Raw genomic sequence first — 18,307 nt, 5'->3', positions numbered from 1 at the left:
GCACAAGCAATACTTCATTAAATTTATTCATTCATTTGCGTTCTTCATCCGTCTCTTGAGTCCGTCGTTGCTTCCTGCTTGCAGCAAGCCGACGTAGCTTCTCTTCCTGTTTATTAGACAGCATGTCGAATGGTCGGGCAAAGCGGGCGAACGAGCATTTTTTACACTTAGTTTCACCCTCCTCTCCACATTCCCAAACATCTAGCGAGAGCACAGTGCCTCCCGATGGATGGGATGGAATGTAGAAGCGTCCCCTTTGAAACGGGCCGGTAGCAGTAGCTATCATGCTCATTTTTATCCCTATATCTTAATTATTGTTTTAGATTGGTTAACTATACCATCATTCTATTTATTGAATTTTTGTTTCTACATTACTAACATTATGTCACTTTTCTGCTTTTAAGCCACCAATCTTCCAGTCGTTTTTTGCTAGCTTCCACCTCTGGTTTATTCTCCCGGCCACTGGTATCTCTAAACCCCAGAGCTTCATGAAGAGTGACTGCGCATGCATTGACTTCCGGATGGTTACCATTACATTCGAGTATAATATGTTCAATTGTTTCACTGCAGTTACCATATACAGCACATGCATCATCTTCATTGTTAAATTTCTTTTTGTAGCTGCGTGTTCTAAGGCACTCTGATCTAGCTTCAAAAAGTAGGGCACTGCCTCCCAGTCAGCGACGCCAGCGCCTTCACTCGGCAGCGTCGCAGCTGTAGCTGTGGCGTGGCGACCGGGTTTGCCCGACGGCTTGAAGAGCGGCCCCATCTGCGGTCGCTCTAAAGGTCGAACGTGGCTACCGGTCCGGTTTACGCGACGGGCTGAAAGCTGGAGTAGTAATGCTTACTCAATAAAAATAAAACTACAGAATTTTTGTAATAATAATATTGGAGATATTGCAAAAACAACGAAACACAGAACGGGCTTATAACAAAACCAGGAACGGAACTCGTCATGCTTTGCATTTCCGCGCGTAAAGATTGAGACTGAAATGAATCCCTGTAATTTTGATTTCTACTACAATATCACTAGCTCACGCTTTTTGTCTCATCCAGTATTGTCGCTTTACTATACCTCTTAATGTTACACCTAGGCTTCTTACGCCAGCCACTTGGCCTTCGCAGTGATCGCACTTTCGTCGTGGCCGCCCCTTGGCCGTGGTCGCACTGACCTTGAACCGTTGCCTAGCAACCTCTTGAAAACGAAGAACAAGGCGACGACGAAGAATAATAAGAAGAAGAATAAGAAAAAGAAGAAGAAGAGGAAGTAGTAGTAGTAGTAGTCATGGGAGGCGGTAGCTGGCAGCTGCCACGGCCGAGTACTAACCTGACGTAGGGCCTCCAGACATTACTTTTGGCAGGAGCTGCCAACTCGGGCCTCTCTTTTTATGGGAGGCTGACATCACAATGAGTCTGCCAACATCTTTGCATTCACGTTATCCCTAGGCCACGCAAGCACGTTCATACGGCTCGGTTAAAGCGGAGCCTTATATATGTTGGCTGGTAGCTTACGCTATCGCGTCATCACGAAGGTGGGAGTGAAAACAGAGAGAAAAAGGTACCGTAGTGGAGGACTTCGTACCACCGCGCAGCAGACGCTTTCGCCTCATCGCATTTTAATGTTGAAAAGTGCCCCCTATGAAATAAATAAACTGAAACCAAAATAGAAAACTACTATGTCCAAAAGCCGTGCCTTTACTTTCAAGCCGAACCTAAACGTAGCGATGCCATGCAGATAGCTCTTCCGTAACTAGAGGTTTAACCACAAGCTAAACCACGGCAATTTTGTTTTCGTTTCATAGCTGTCTGCGCTATCCTAAATGCAAGTTGGACACTTCTAGTTGCCATTTCTCTTCCTCTTTGCTGAGTACCGGTAAGATGCAGTTGTTATTTTGGGGTATTTTGGTAACCTGTCTTCCATCATCTTATAGTATTGCCGAATGTGTTCAAGCTCTATATGATTCCTCAAGTGATTTCCCTTTCGTGATTCGAATCTGCGGTTATTGCCTGTCCAAATTGAACGTGTTCCCTCGCCACTTCCAGGGCCACGGATCCTATCGCAAACTGCTGCTACTCTTCGAGGTTGTTGAACCATATTTTTCTGACATATTATTTTTTACGACTACTGCTCTGGTCTTCCTGTCTATCAAAATGAAAAAAAAACAACAAAAAAACAGTCAATTGTAAACTATTTAGCTCGCTTAGAGGCCCTCCTTATTGTTAGTCGCGAAGAGTATTGATTAAACAACACTTTCGAAAAAAAATGCATTAAACAGTTTGGTGCGCCCACTCATTTAGTTGAACCCTTTCGCTTGTCTTAGCGTGTCTTTGAAATACGTACGTGTTAGTAAGGATACAGCTTTTCATATATTTTTCTTTTTACAGATTCTGGCAAGCTACCTCTCCTGCTCTTGGTGTACTTGCCATTTGCCGTCCCATTCTAAACTTATGCTTTCGGGTATTTCATTAACGTAGTACGTGTTCTAGGCAACTATTCTGACTTCACCATCCTTCATAAGCATGAGATAATTTTGAGTATTAGAGGATTAATTTCATGTCAGGGTAGAACGTATTTTTTTTCCATGTACCCAGGAAACCCTTTTCAAAGATGGGGCAGGAGATCTGCTTCTCTAAACCTCTACAAGTACTCTCTTTCCACGTTCTTACAGAAAGCGCTTGCGAAGAATATGAGAACAGCCTCAACCACGCATTACACAGAGAGTTGCGAAGGCTCTGTAAGACTAATTTTCTTTTTACCTTCTTTGTTAGCGGTGGTAAGGAGATTACGAAAAAGCATTTGACTCAGTTGAAACCTCGGCGGTGATGCAGGCATTGCGAAATTAGGGGGTAGACGAGCCGTACGTGCAAGTGCTGGAAGATATATATAGTGGCTGCACAGCAACCATAGTTCTGCATAAGGAACAAAATTCCCATAAAGAAAGGTGTTAAGCAAGGAGACATGATCTCCCCAGTACTATTCACAGCTTGTTTAGAGGAAGTATTCAGAGACTCAGAATGGGAGCAGTTAGTGATAAGGGTAGATGGAGAATACCTCAGTAATCTGCTATTTGATGATGACATTGCCTTGCTAAGTAACGGGGGGGGGGGGGGGGAGAACTGCAAATAATGATTGATGACCTAGACAGGAAACGTAGAAAGGTAGGCTTGAAAATGAATATGCGAAAGGCTAAGGTAATGTTCAACAGCCTCGGGAAGAAACTGCAGTTTACGTTAGGTAGCGAAGCACTGGAAGTAGTAGGCGAATATGTCTAATTAGGACAGGTAGTAACCTCAGATCCTGACCATGAAAAGGAAATAACTAGAAGAATTATGACTAGCAGCTTACCGGTATCGCTCAAGAGGAAAGCATACGACAGCTGAATCTTACCTGTACTCACCTATGGGGCTGAAACGTGGAGGCTAACCAAGAGGGTTCTACTTAAGTTGAGGACAACGCAGAGGAATATGGAACGAAAAACGGTAGGGGTAACATTAAGAGATAGGAAGCGTGCAGACAGGGTTAGAGAAATAACAAGTTACTGACATTCTAGTGGAAATCAAAAAGAAGAAATGGGCATGGGCGGGACACGTAGTGAGAAGAGAGGATAACCGATAGTCGCTTAGGGTAACAAACTGGATTCCAAGGCAAGGAAAGCGTAGCAGAGGGCGGCAGAAAGTTAGGCGGGTGGATGAGGTTTAGAAGTTCGCAGTGGTCAAATGGAAGCAGCTAGCACAGGACCGGATTAATTGAAAAAATATGGGAGAGGCCTTCGCCCTGCAGTGGGTATAGTTAGGCTGATGATGATGATGATGATGGTAAGGAGAAACCAGAAAAACTGCGCTTCCGCGTTTCACCAAATTTTGAACGATGTGTTTGCTCTTATCTGAGTCGTGTCTCAAAGGCTTGTGGTTCTAGAGCGTATTTTTTGTGCGAAGTAGTAAGATTGCATCAGCTGTAAATAATGTAGTTGTCATTTCATCGCTCCAAGCACAAGACAACTATAGTCGACCTAAGCCCCTCGATTACAAACTCTTAAGTAAGGATGCCCCTTCACATGCGTTATAACTCCAGAGCGTAATACTATATAGACAAAAGAGGAAGGATTGCACTTTTCTGAAGAGTGGTTCTATAGCAGTAACTTCGTCCACTAACTAGGCTGGAAAGGCTTACGTCAGAATGACCGACTGGGACTTTGTTTTAAAATTTAAATGCATGATGCTGACCTAAGTATTTGTTGCTGAGCATAGACACCGCGGAATTTAATTCATCTCGGTAAACTAACGTTTTCAGTCTTATCCGTTCCTTTCGACAGTTCTACGCGCAGAGCACAGATCGCACCCAGAATTCTTGAGCAAGCTCCGCATGCTTGCACAATTGACCAAAATATTTTATCCTTGTAGATAAGATGTGACTGAGTGAACATCTGCGCAACGAACAGTTCTGTTTTCCCTTTCAGATTCTTTCCATCTCCGTACCGCCTGTATCAGAAATGACCTCCAAGCTGTTTGGTTTGGATGCGAGGTGCACGCAGCGGGGACCGGCTAAAACAACATCCACTGTTTGCTGCCCCTAGCGACAAAATTAAAAGCGTGATCAAAATGAAACAGACCATCTTCCCGAGGCCGACCTCAGTAACGTCTCCGGCAGCTCCCGTAGATGGGACTCGCGCGCAGAGCTACCGAAAAGCGGGCCTCGAGTCCCCTCCCCTGCTCAGCGCTCACCGGCGCCGAGGCGTCTACCCTCGGGCGTTCGGTGCCGCGAACTCCATTACCGCCGCCTGTAGTCCCTGAGAAAAGGACGGCTGCTGGGACGAAGTAGTCGTTCTCGTCGTCGACGCCGCGACGAGTGTTTGCTTAACACGGGGGCCGGGGATGAAGAGCGTGTCTCGCAATTGATAACACACACATCCGCAAGGAGGCAGACACACGCGCGAAGAGATCAGCGATGCCCTTATAGCGACGATGTTCCTGAGTATGGAAAAAGGCGAGAGGAAAAAAAAAAGAGACCAGACCGTAAGTAACGCAGGACGCGAAGATGCCCAAGGACAAAACAGGAGCGGGGCGCGCGTACATAGAGGGAGCAGAAGGCCGTTTGTTCTACCACTGACGCCGCCGTTGCCGGTACGGTTTGCAATTTGTAGCAATTCCGCATGTCCGAGTTGAACCTCCATTGCAGACGAATGAGCGAGGGAATCAAGCATCTTGGCAAGCGCTCACACACACGACGGCATCAAAACACAGATACTTGCGCACGCTCTGTGCGGCATTCGAAGTGGCTGGCGAGTTTTACTAACCCCCCTCCCCTCCTTACTAAAAGCAGCTGACGCCACGAGATCTCTCTTCGGATGGTTTGCTTTTTCACGTTAGTAGTGGGGGGGCCGTTTTCTCCGTCGGCGTTAGTGCTGCGCAGTGAGGAAAGCGAAAGCAATGTGGAGGGGTCGTTCGAGGAGGGAGACTCGCGAAAGAAGAGACTGACCTCCCGCTCCTGTAGACGCTGGTGCTATAGGCGCAGGAGCGAGAGCGCTTCAGCACTTAGCGGACGTCTGGCGGCGTTAATGCATCCTGAGAAAGAGGCGACACAGAAAACTGGGAGAGACGACGTCGATGTGTGCTCAGGGTTTATGTCCCGATTTCTCCGCTCGTCATCCTCCGGAGCACCCCCTCCCATCTTTCTTTCACCTCTCTTTTCCCTCGATGTCTTTTCGGTCCTCGCCTGTCACTAAGTGCTTTTTTTTTGTCGCAATCGGTTGTTGCTCACTTAGCTGCCAATGGTGCGCAGCCATCATCCTGGAAGCGCAGTGAAAGGATTATCGCTGACGTCACTTCCGGTTGCCTGCAGCAGGTGCAACGTCGTCCCGCTGTGGCACGGAAGCAAACATTTCCTGTGTAAATGCCGGGGCTCACTTATGCTTTTCATCTTCACCGTGAAGTGTTCTGTATAGTGTGTCGACAGCACAAACACATGTAATAATCCATAAAAGCAGTGAAAAGAAAAAACTTCGGATGGAACTTTGCGGGCTTACGATGCAACTACTGTCTAAAGCCTCCATCCGTAGAAGCGCAAAATGAGCACGCGAGCACAATTTAATTTTGTTTCAAAAATGTTAAATCAAACAAACGTATATCTATGCAGTACGTACATACGTCAGAAGCCCAAGGGGTTGTGATGAAACTCCTTTCCGTGCAGAATAAGTCTGCGATTCATGCCTCATGCAAAATGTCGTCGGTCATCGCTGCTGCTGTGTAGTGATTATTGCGGTATAACTATCTGTATCTTGTTCGATTTAACTTGCAATGATCGTCATCTTTATAACGTTGCTAGATAGAATGCAGAAACTAGGATTTGTGATCTGCGATTACAGAGAGCAGGAAGATTCCATCGCGGTCTCTTTGCTCCTATAAAGTATTTCACTCGCGTTAACCCATCTGAATGCATCGTAATTCTCCCGTAATACTCGGATATTATTTCAGCCGAGCCCGGAGGTTGCTCCCGGGACCACGGCATAATGAACGAATGATGTCGGCATGTATTAGCGATTCTGGGTGGAACAAGAAACACGGGGTATTAGAGCAAAAAATAATCGCATTTCTCGGCCCTACTAAAGCAAGTTTGTTTTAGGAGGGCAGCCCAGCTTGCTGGAAGTTGTGTGGTATTTGATTTTAAATTAAAAGCTGGAGTTAGATAGTGATTTATTCCAAAAACGCGCTCACGTACCTGTTTCTCGTAGAAAACCTTGGACTAATACAAGCCACCTCCTTAATGCATGAAATGAATGCATTGTACATGGTCGATCTCTGTCCGCATTGTCCTAGGCTCTTTCTTGATTTTTACATGATCACGGAAACCGGCCAGTAACATAGACAAACAACATGCGTTGCACAAGAGTTTCACAAGCGATAAACAGGTCCGCTGACAGTTTCTTGGAAACTGCTAGTCAACAGATTGGTAGGTATCATTCCAGATCACTGTTCACCGTTCAGGGCAAAGCACTGTATAAAATAGCGTTGCACCTATGTTGGCTTCAGCACATTCGCTTAATGATTGAGGACTATATAGGCTAACGGATTGAGCAAGAAAGGGGGAAGCATGACTAAAGAATGTACAAGAAAGAGAGCATGTAACAAATGTTTGCCCCACGTTAGCTCTAAAGCAGGTGAATGTTATCACTTCATCGTCAAATGACGGGTCTTCTACTAAATCCACCCTACAAAGCTACGCGCAGTGGCCGCAGATAAACACCGAAAACACGAAAATGGATAAACATTTTTTTTTCTTGCTGCCGTATCTACGAGCAAATACGCCTGCGTATTACATGGATGTAGATATGGAACATCAGGTTGCCCTGCTCTATGCTTTTTATGTTCGCCTTGTGAATAGCCCGTGCAAACTACTGCAAATTCTTGCACCGTGTCTCCACTCTTCGCACTGCAACTTCCAAGAGAGGCCTCTGTGGAGTGCTGCGGAAATTTCTATAAGCTGAGGTTCTTTAGCGTGCACTGATCACGTGACTAGGGGGGGGGGGGATTTAACAACATGCTTCGCCGGCACTTCATTGCTCAGTCTCCCCATGGATGAGGTAAGTGTAGATCCGAGTGTGTCAATGCTTCGGCCAGATGTGAGGCTGTTGTGTAGCCGCGTTTAACAGATATTACGCTCGAATATCTAGATTTAACCCGGGTTTCTGGGAGAAAACCATCCAAGAGAGCATGCATACAGAGTAGAGGGGGCGGCTGATGAAATCAAGAGTTACCTTCAGTCAGAGTAGTTCACAACACCACTACGCAAAGCTTTAACAGATTTCACCGAAAAGGATCAGTCAATCAGATGACATATGCGAACTAGATGAGCGAAATACTAGAGTCTGAACAAATTAACGACAGCCTTCGATTGTACACTGTAAAACGTTAACCCTGCATTACGATGTTCGCTTTTGCTGTCTGCGTTTGCCTTTTCGGTGCTGCACGTTTTGGTACGGCATAAAATTATTAGCTTTGACCTCGAAAATTATTTGCTTTGACACAGAGCAGCAGTGACTAAGAATCATACGTTGTTATAGTGTGAGGCCAATTTGTGGTGTACACTTAGAAGTGAGGCAGCTACGGTGGCTTTGGTATTATTAATAACCAATTGTTGTCTACGGGTCGGCGACACTCCGAAAAACATGCGGTGCAGAAGGAATGCGTGAAAGACGACGAAAATCCGGTATACAGAGCCCAGCGTCAGAGGCTACATTCATCTTAAGTTCCAACCTCGGTGGATATGAAAGAGCACTGAGCACTAAACAAGAGTAGAGGGAGGGGGGGGGGGGGGGGGGGGCTGAGTTTGCAACAAGCCCAGCCAACGTTTCGACAAATGGACTTGTCTCGATGAGTAGCCAGACGAAGTCAAGTGCACTTGTCGAAACGTTGGCTAGACTTGCGAACGGAGTCTCCCCCTTTATAACCTTGTTCAGCGCCTCTTTCATACTGTGTAGCCATCTTCTTTCTCTTGTTCTACCCTGGAACCTCACTGGATGGCTCATATAACCTCAGATATGCGCCGATTGGCAAAGAAGATTTGAAATCACGAGTGCATACGGCTTTCCAACCTTGTTTTTTCAAGAAAATCTATTAACCAGCAGCTTGAAATAAAAATTGGTTCGGCAGGGCCCTACTTAGGAAAATCTACAGCAGCGCCTGCAGAAAACCATTTATAACCTTACCGCGACAGCATGAAAGATCCCGTGCTGGAAAAATTTGATGTCAGCGTTGTCGGCGTAGCGGTTGCGAGCGAAACATCACGAGCATGTCTAGGACATAAGTGGTTATTCGCAGGTGACATGATCGAACACTGATTGGTTGGCGTCTTGTATGACGTCAGAAGACCACGTGACATAGCCGAGGATCTGCATGGTGCAGGATCTGCTAAATAGAACAATTTCCTTGAAATTAGAGGGTTTGATGGTATTAAAACCCTGCGCTGCCTTCATATCTCGAGCCACACAGTGTACACTTATGACACGCGGTCACGTTATTACGCCTTATAGCTAAAACATATGGCATAATATCGGCATCAGTTGGTCCTTCAGGTAGCGCGGTAACTTATGCTAAGGAGTATGTTTTGGACGATACAGGCACAGGTCAATGAAATATAGAGAATAAATGAGTGGCAGCATCTACAAGGAGAACCGTAGTTCATGACCTGACAGCGTTATGCTGTCAGGTCATGAACCTTAATGTATATATATATAATGAGATGATTGTGATCTACATTTATTGGTCTCAGTTAATTGGGAAAATGAGCTTGAAAAGAACCCCATGGTTAACCGACAGAGTTAAAGGTAGAACTTTAGTGTCCCCAAGAGACACACACACAAACTAATAACATTTATTATATTCTTTGTAAGCCTCTTTGCTTGTACCAGGAGGTAATCGCTGGTGTGAAGTACGTACTAAACCAGTATGATGCGGAACGCCACATGCTGCCAGTGTTCCATTGTATTTGTCCTCGTAGCAAACGACATATCAGGCTTCTCTTGATAAGCGCCATTAGGCTGTTGCAAGACAACACCCATACTTTCCTTCAATAAGACGCTAATCTTTAATACGTAGTTGTGTCGAATGTCTACAAGTACTATGCTCCTACGTTTTTTTTCTTCCTCCCATGCCACGTATGATGAGATTTTGGCACGCGTCGCTTCCCTTGGGAAGTCATTTTTCAGAGGATGAGTGTTCGACAATAAGTGTCTAACTTCAGCAGAACTAAAGCATGCCAATGGTTATTTGAAACTCTAAAAGACGCCTGGGGGTGCCGGCCTCTCTGGAGCATATTACTAGTAGAAGGTTTTTAGCACGTTCCATCCGCGTTTTAATCCCATGACCACCCTTCTCGTTATTTGAATTCTGCCGCACACGTTTGATGAAAATGACCGACAATTTAGCGGGGTCAGGCTGGTGGGCGTTCGATGTGGTAGAACTTTGTCCTCAACTTTTTTTAGTATTTTGGTTCGAGGCTCGGTTGGCGAGGCTACGGGCAAGATGGAGAAATTGAGTTCCTCAAGGGTGGCTCACCATAAGTTTATCGGAGCTCTTAAGCAATGAAGAAGGGAGAGTGACAGCAATGTGTTCGGAAACTCTTGTACATTGATGAAAGTTAATGACGGCGATGACATCCAAAGCAAAGCTCGCGAGATTCGTAGTCAGCAAAGCGAGGTATTCGGCTGCGTGGATGGCGTAGCTATACAGTGCAAGCCCAGGTAAAGATGTAAAATAAAAATTGACAACACTGAAGAGAGCTGCATTGAAGAAAAGCGAAAGCCTAACTGAGCGTTGCTGTTGTACACGGTATATCGTTCACTCGTTATATAGCTTCTGCTAAGAACGCCAGGGCTCGTGCCCCACAGGAGAAATTTTCTTTCCTTGGCGCGAGATCGCTGCAGTACTTCTGCAAGTGGAGCACTCCTGTTGCGTTCTCATAGAAACGTGACATTCTCATGCAACTTGACACTCACGTTAACTTGTCACTCGATACTGTCATAGTAAAGTGACATTTAAGACTCAAGACTCAGCACTTTTTCTGACTCAGATTTTTGACCATGATTGAGCCCTTTTTGTGACGCCATTTCTGGCCCATAACTCAGCATTTTTTCTTACCTAGAACTCATGCTTATGATGCATGACTTTTGTAGACTCAACATAATCTCTTAACCATGCTTTTAGTCATGAGTTCTAGATCATGGCTCTAATTGTGTGGCTCATGGCTTAAAATACAATGACAAACAAAACCATGACAGTGGCATGACATACCGTTTATGAATCACACGTCACACTCATTCAGACATGACTACTATTATCACCGTCTGAAGACTTCATATCTCGCGTGACATTTTGTTTCTACTTTCTCCAGACACTGTTGGAGGCAACGTAGCCTAGTAAATCCGCCGCTTTAAAATTAAAGGATTGATATCAGCCCTGCAGCCAAAACATTCCTTTTTCGAATGCATAGCGCGAGGTTGCCGGTAAAAGTTTGGCTGCAAAAGAAAGCACTGTTTGTGCCTTGGGAGCCCACTCTTTTGTTTCCAAAAAGCGTGAAACCGTTGAGCATATATTCTTTCACTGCTGGAACGTAGTTTCTGTCTGCGAATACCTTTAAAGGACGACTGAGAAGGATTTCCCGCTTTACCCACATGTCATCAGGTACTTCCAGAATGAAAATTAGGATTCTATTCCGTAGGATCTTAGAATGGTGATGGGCCTGCATAGTATACGGAGAAGTAGGGTGACGGTGCACCTCGCAGATCTTGACGCACGGTCAGAGAATAATTAAAGGAAGCCACTGCAAGGTATATCGGAGTTATCAGACTTGTGGATCTAGCACCTGACTGACGCCTGCTAATGGGAGGTTTAAAAAGAATAAAATAATTACAGCCAAGTTACGGCAAATACACCAGACGGTTAATGTATGAGTGTATTATAATTATAGTGCAAAAAATAAAGCGGTGATGCCACAGCGCTCTAATGCTGTGTTCAAAAGCTGTATATTACCAGGTGTTTTTAGAAGTTTCAAATTTCTGTAAAACAAAGGCGCCTGACTTCAGTTAATTTTACTCTTGAGAATATATCGGTTGTGATGGCGGACCCCAGGTGAAAAGCACAATGCTTCAATTAGTTCAATAAATAAATACTATAATTGATTTTTTACCTTTTATTTGCAGAATTTCCACAATTGGAGCTCGTTCTCTCAATTATAGAACCATGAAATAAATTTTAATGAAGAGCTCTAGCTCTTACAGGGCGCACAAATGTCACCCTGATGGGAGGCTTCACACAGTAGCAAAGTTTCAGTGGGCGCGTCCGGAGTAGATTTCTCGGAAAATCCGCGCGTAGAGGCCGGACTGGAAGTGCAATGACAGCGTGCATTGGGAACCGATGTGCCGGCTATCGGCGAGGCCACAGTTGAAGTGAAATTAACATCAAAACGCCGCGCGCTTGTTTGGCTTTCAGGTGATTCCAGCAGAAGGGCGAAATCTCTGGAGCGATCTACATAACACGCGCTGTGTTACTGTGTGCGTTCGCCCATCAGGGTGACATTTGTGGGCTTTGTAACTTGCGGTTAAATATCTAAGAGCAAAGTGTTTTTCAGCTATACTATTTAGGGGACGAGGTACAATTCTGTAAATAGAACATACCACTGAAGTGAAAATAACACGTTAGTTAACGTATTCAAATAATTAGTGAAAAAATTGAGTCTGCCTCTTACCTGTTGTGCCCCGTAGCCCTCAATATAGTTAAATGGCTAAATTAAATGTAAAGACAGATTCTTTTGTCTTAAAATTTTAAAGCTCCTAGAAAAACCCACCATGCACGACTATGTGGGTTTGAAACCTACTCGCGACAATGAAGTGTTTTATTTTAAGCTCCATTGTTTTCAGCTGAAGAATATCTATACAGTCATAGGCGGAAGAAGATATTGGGGCGGAGTGCGAACGCTTTACAGTGAGCGTTATATAGCTGCCAAAAATTAAAGACCAAAAAAAAAAACTTGTAGGTGGCTATACAACCGTTAGGTTGCCCAAAGTAGACATAGGATGTTTACAATTGTTTTGGTCATCTTCTATTGCTTCCATTCTTGATTGTCAAACTACCTAATCAGACAGGTGGTTGCGGGGCAGTTGTCATCAAACTAATGCACAGATTTCTCAAAACGTTGCACAGCCCCGCAGCAATTAATATGCAAAAAAAACAAGGAAAAGCTTTAAATTGTCGTCTCAAACACTTTTGACCTTCTTTGTTTCACAGAATTAAAACGAATATATTCTTTCTCAAAAATGTTTTGCACCTTCCGCATTAGCAAGTGGTTGTTTTAGCCAATCCTTTGCCATGTTTTTCTAATCAATAATTGGTGTGCACCATTGCAATAAATTTGAAACGATATCTTTGCAGGCCCCTTGATCTAGAAAACCTGAAGCCTGCGATGTCACCCTTTGTTGTGAAGGGCTCCGGAAATGTTCACCACCCGGGTTTCTGTTACGTACATGGAGATCCCAATATACACGGCTACCTTGCGTTTTGCCTCCATCGAAAAGCGGCTGCCGCTGCCGGTATTGAATCCACGTCACTTGGTTCCGCCATCGAGTGTCCTGACCCCTCGCCATCACTGCGTGGCTCTTCGACGAAAATTAGTAGCCGACCAGACGAGCCAACGTGAAACCGTAGAACTCTATTCAGTATCCAGTAGTTGCTGTTGGGTAAGTAGCAACCTCGTTCATTTGACACTGCTGTTTTGATTTGTTTCTTTTAATTCAATAGCGTGAAAAGGGGACGTTGCTCCTGTTATGATCGTTCTACTAGGGGCGGTTTCCGTTGCTCCTGCAGCTGTCGTCGACTGGAGCCGAGCAAGTACTGGCGAGTGTCTGATGCCCCTTTAGAAGCCTACATGCTGTGCCGCACGACTTCGGCGCACTGAGGAGAAGATTCACCAGTGGGCATGTGTCAACACTTTCCAGAGAACCCGGAGCCTGGGCTGGGCCCACCTCTCCCCCGCCCATCACGGCGGAGACCAACGCGCTCGCTATAGGACCTTTGGGCCGCCAATTCCTGCCTCCGGAGTGGATAGTTAAAATCAAATGCCAACAGTTTCCGGGCCTATAAAAGAAGGCGCTTCCGCTTGTCGGGAAAACTGTCGTGAGCGCCGCCGAGTTCAGTGCTGCCCGCCTGAAGCCAACGTGGAGGAGTCTCCTTGGCTTTAGTTGTGCGAAGGAAGTCACGAATAGTCAGTAGCTTTCGATCCCCGGGCCGATACTGTTATGCCTTGTACATACCATGACTAAACATATTGTATAAATTCACATTTCTTTCACCTCATCTCCTGGTTGGAGTCTTGATACCCGGACTTGGAAAGAATCTTTACATCCCGAAAATCCTACTTCGGCTTTGTGAGCGAAAAAACAGTGGTATTTCGCTGGCCAGTGGACGCTGGCGGCTGACATATCCAAACCAGATTCATCAATAGTTTGTGCGACTAAACGGGATCACACCAGGTTGCACATTTGAGGTGGGAAGGTGGAAGAAAACACACCCTTCCATTGCTCTTCTTCAATGCTGACTCAGGCACTCAACAGCTAGGCTACGCAGGCACGTCCATGTCCAGGGCCTTAGTATTCCTTCGTCAGTTATCTTGTCCCTATATAATACTGAAATTATACATTATTACTATTAGCTTCAGCGCGAGGTTTCGTTTTCCTTTTGCATCTTAACCGTTTCTTGAACGAAGTTTATTTTTATTTCTTCGCTATCGTGCTACCAAAATGATCAGGTGAGGAGTGCATATCCCCTTTTTCAACTTTTTTTTTTTCATTTCAGTCTAGCAAAGAAAAAAATTGCCTTTTGTAACAGAAGATATCCTTGTTGCCTTTCTAGCGCTAACTTTGGCGCAACTGGAGATATTCAAGCACGTACAGTGCCTTGAACAATGCGCTGTCGTCTGCGATCACCGATGGGAATTCAGCAACGAGCTAGATGTGCGATGCTGAAAAAAATTCTGCAGCTTATCGAACGAAGCAAATGTCTCGTTACATAGGACGTGTTTCGATGATATGATGATTCATAGCATTGATTTATAAATTGTTAATTTTTTCGTGTATATCTCTGCCTGATAATTAAACCGCACACTTAAGCGCTGTGTTGTTCACTTATGCTCCGCACCTCGCTGCCCCACCTCCACCATCACTTAATAAAAAGGAACGTTAAAACATATTACCTAAACATAACGAGCACTCTGAGACCAGTCTGTCCCACTCGCATGCAGATCACGTCGCCCAGTTCGAGAGGCAGCTCTAAGCAGCGGTCTGCCTGCGTTCTTCTATAAAACCACTCACGCCTTTTTTCTTCTTGTGTTTCCTGACTCCACTTCTGTATTTTACTAGTGTCTGAGGTGTCGTCATAATATAACGGTTATGTTTCACTTAAACTTTCATTGCTGTATTTAAGCAGATTTCTGTATTCCAGTTGCCACGACTGGGAGGACCTGGAAAATGAAAGTGTATCGATGACGCTCTCAGTCTTCAGTACAGGTGTGCCAGGTGACGTAAGAAACAAAAAGTTGTTACGTCAAGAAAGCGAATACCGCTCCTTCTTGACGAAAGTGCTGACGTCGCCTGCATGCACTTTGTGAGAGGGGTGGTTCTCGATTTCAGCTTTGTATAGTGCAAGTATCTAGCGAGCTCAAATTCGGCAGGGCCTTGCCGCGCACATCATTGCCCGCTGGACCCAGAAGTGCGCTGATCATGACATGTTTCCTCAGCATTAGACTATAATTGTCATCCAATCAGTATTGCACAGGGTACCACTCCTATCACGGTATACAGGTCCGATACGGCTTCTATTTAGCACTGCTCTTTTTATTTCTTTGCTCAATGGCAAATAGACGATGAGACAAGTCTTAATGAAGCGACAAATTTCGGTGGTCCATAAGGCGTACCGCAATAGCCGCATAGTCGGCAATTCTGCAAACTGCGTTCAGAACAATGCACGTCCAATGACGACGGCCCGAATTGATCATCGCAGGAGTAGAGAGGACCCGTCGCAGCAGCGGCCGAGGATTGGGACGGTGCGGAGGCGCGGATCGGCGGAAACTAAAGCTGACCGGCGTTATTTCCGTGCCATGCGCAGGAGAGCGTGACCGAATCCTTCGTGGCATTTATTCAAGGCTGATTGGGACGCCCGGTGCAACAGAAAAGGGCACGCTTGTCGCGGAGCTCGTAATTGGAACGAGGTAACTGCATCCGCAGAGGAAGAAGCAAGAACCGAAGAAACGCGCAGAAAACACGCACGCGCGACCAACGCTATGGGAGAGGAGGGTGGGGGCGATCGTACAGCGACGAGGGAAAAAAAAAAAGAAAAAAGAAAGGCGCGCGGAGATGGAGAGCTGCGCCCAGGATTGTGCAGTTGTTTGTTGATCGCCCATTATATCGGCCAGCAGTGCTTGGGGCAGCAGAAACGGCTAAGCCTCGGCGTGTTCGTGACAGGACGTCGGCTATCCGTCGTTACAGCCGCACGGCTCACGTCAACGAGCTAAGCCTTTTTGCGCTTCTCTCTTGCTTCTTGGGCCGACTGTATACGTCGTCGGCGTAAGGGATTCTGGTTCTTTTTTCCGTCTTGATTTCTTTATGTGTTTAGGTGTATCTTTGTAATTTTTTTTCCTGTTGCTGGCTGCCTAGTGGGCCGCGCAGATTGATTTAACTGAAACGGACATAACGGCGTCCTGCTCTCTCTTTTCTTGATTTGTTCCTGCCTAACGACGGAAATCCAGCCTTGCCGCAGGGACGTTGGTTTCTTGCGCCTTAAGACCTTGCTCGCTGGCCGGAAAAGCCTGAGCGCTGTTAGCGATCGCTGTCTGGAGATTTGATATTTTGATATGCGTTCGCCACCACGCAACTAACGCAAAGGTGCTCGCACGTTGGCGCGTGCTTTTAGCCGAGCTTGTTGTTTTCAGGGTAAACAGCGGTGTTCTGTCAGACAGCGTTCATACTTACATACTTGTCCTGCTTGGCGAAGGCGCGCTGACCTCTAAGGAAAGCTTTTGGAAAATATTTGTTCCTGAACTTTCAGTGTTTTCATGTGTGTCCTGAGATTTGATATTTTAAAGCTACGTACGCATCGTGTGAGTAGCTGTGCGCTTTGCTGCTCATTGCCCTACCTCTCCTTTTTCCTTTGAATATATCCAATGTTATTTCGACGAGACTTATCACGCACGTTCAAAGGAGCCCTCCTTGATGCTGACCGATGCAAAACCGCCGCCCATCTAACTATAGTTGGGAAAGCTGTACCGAAAGCGGTCGCGCTGGCTACAGGCGAGGCTGACTTGAGCAACCTCCAGTGAGGGTTCCTTAAGGAAAATGTCTTCTAAGAAGTATTAAAAATCTGATATAATTATAGGCGCCTTCATTTTCTTCAGTTAAAGGACGAGGATTGTTTCCGGAAGGGCTACTCGGGCGCAAACAATATTCGCATTATCAAGTGGGTGCTAAAGATATGAAATCAACCCCCACACTCAACCTCCATAGATTACTGGAAAGTGCTGGACTGAGTCGAATCCTAAGCACTCTTGCAGCCACTGCGTGATGGTGTGGTAGAAGACGTAGACGTAAAAGTATTGGAAATATTTTGGCGACTGCGTAATCATCATTCTCCTGCACAAGGAAAGTGAAAATTTCAAATCTGGAGACCTCTTTGGCAGTAAAATAAAACTTAAAAGTACTCCATTACTATCCACTGTTCATTTGTGCGATATGATTTAATGCGACAACATTAAATAGAGAGTTTTAGTACTGCGTAGTGAGCACTACACGTACGCACAGCCCACGTACTTTGCGGAACGCTACGGCATGGTCGCGTACATGCCACAGGAAGACTTTTAGTAGGGCGGAAGCGCATACGTACGCAGGGGTACAAACGCTAACGCGGCAAATGCAGTGCCCTGTGTAGTGCCATCTCGCAGCCATCCAAAAACTGAATTTTCCAGCCCAGGAACTGTCGTTTGTTTTCCGACAGGCGAGAGATGGAACCAATGCTACAAAGATGCTGCTTTGGTTCGTCGTTGTTACAGATGATGAGGATATATTGAATAACTTTGACCGAATCGGGACATTACGCCCTACAAACGTAGTATAGAAAGCAAAAATTAACAGTATAACCCCATGCAAAATTTAAATCCGAAGAAGCAAACCGTTTTTCTGAAAGAAGCGATGTCATGTCAAAGCAGTTTTCCAAGTTGACAGTGCGCCTATGATGTCATCATTCAGTGCAAAGTAACTATGAACCTCGAAGAACCCGCTACGAAACTATACGAAGTCTTATTATAGAGGCGGAGTGTATTTAAAATGCCACGAAACGTATGCCGTAAAAGTTGGGAGCATGGCCCATGGAAACATATGCAAAGAAAAGTTAACAAAATAATTTTCTGGGTTAGGCCAACACCAAAATACGGCAGATGGTTAAATGTCAGCGAATGTTTTGAATAAAAAGTAAGACAAAATATGCTACGGCTTTTTTGTAGCCAAACAATATTGCTACAAAACAAAATCACTGGCTCGGATTTTTCGATTATCAGCGGGAAGCTATCAGCGCTTCTAAAAAAAGTCATGACACCATGGTCGGGCACGCAGATTCGCACCGCTGGCGGACATGTGGTAACTCCTAGTGGCCTGTGCACGGCACGAGTTTAAATTCGCAGCTCCACGTTTATTGTAAGCTGCCTCGTTATACCTGACTGCTTCCGTGACTTTATCCTTGGGGTTGATTTTCGCCGGGAGTATGGAGCTATTATCGA

Source organism: Amblyomma maculatum, chromosome 6 (genome assembly GCF_055883805.1).
Source record: "Amblyomma maculatum isolate TAMU_Amacu chromosome 6, ASM5588380v1, whole genome shotgun sequence".
In the NCBI taxonomy this organism is placed as follows: domain Eukaryota; kingdom Metazoa; phylum Arthropoda; class Arachnida; order Ixodida; family Ixodidae; genus Amblyomma; species Amblyomma maculatum.
The sequence above is the reverse complement of the archived record's forward strand: the minus strand, read 5'-3'. Positions refer to the sequence as shown.